The sequence below is a fragment of the Sinocyclocheilus grahami genome, unplaced genomic scaffold (genome assembly GCF_001515645.1).
Source record: "Sinocyclocheilus grahami isolate Dianchi unplaced genomic scaffold, SAMN03320097.WGS_v1.1 scaffold5.1, whole genome shotgun sequence".
Taxonomy (NCBI): Eukaryota; Metazoa; Chordata; class Actinopteri; order Cypriniformes; family Cyprinidae; genus Sinocyclocheilus; species Sinocyclocheilus grahami.
In genome coordinates, this window is record NW_015505184.1 from 5,522,515 (window position 1) to 5,523,688 (window position 1,174).

Here is a 1,174-nt window from a genome sequence, read left to right on the forward strand (position 1 = left end):
GCAAATCTTTTGTTGAAGTTCAAAAGCCCTTCTGTTACATCACAGCGTTTAGTGCCCCCCCCCCTCTTTTGTTATTGGTAGTTTTTGCGAATGCTTTGTTTCTTTGTCTCTCTACTCGCTGCTGTCTTTCTTCTTTAGGCTTTGCCATTGGCTGGCTGGACAGTCTGTCAGGATCTGCATATCTGTGACAGCCAATCATGAATGACGGCTCTGTATTTAAGATGTTTAAGCTCGTGCTTTGGGGGGAGAGGCGGAGTTGGGGCTGGCTTCGCCGCTGCTCATTTGTGCTGTTAGTCGCTCTCTGTATGTTGCACTTATGATGGTGTGTGGTTTGCTCCTAGTTGTCGTTTAGTCAGGGGACGCCTTCCCTGATCTGTTACATCCTCCCGGAGAGAGAGAGAGGGAAGTACGTCACGTGACATACATATTACAACACGTAGGTTTGCTTTTGTTAAACACACTAGGTCAGGAGCGTGTGCCACTTTATGTACCTTTTGTTTTAGGGCAGTGTAGGTTAATTAGGGCGCGTGACGCCGAAGACTCGTGTTTCTTTTCTTTTTATTTCCAGTCAGGACAGAGGGAGAAGTGTATTAAATTAGCACCTTATGTTTTGTTATTTTCTTTAATTTAGCACCGCTCATTCTCTTTCTCTCTGTGGTTGGTTTTTCTTTTGTTGTTTTGATCCGGTATAATTTCTTATGTATAGTGTAAATAGGCTCATGGGTTAATGTACGACTTGCACTTAGAATTTACATGCTGGGTAACACGCATCATTTGGATTAAAACTAAATTGTAAAAATAAGACCATTTATAGGGGCATTCACTATAAACATAATTTATTTTCAATCTTAGGCATACACGACTTTCACGCGAAAGTGAATATAGCTTGTGTGAAATGCGCTAGGCTGTACTGTACTTGTCCCTCTCATTCTGCACCAGTACAAATATGTGCACGCGTTGCGTGTGTTTTGCTTGCTTGAGTGTTTCTGCATTATATGAGTGGGTTTGGAATATAAATCGCAGCACATTTCAGATGAAAAAACGCGACTTCTATTTCTGAAAATATCACAGTTAGGAGATGTATAACGAGTGGTTCCCTGCATCATTACAGCAAAGCGTGTGATTACAGTACTAAGCCGCTGCAATGGAGCAGCTCTAATGCTATTAAATTAAA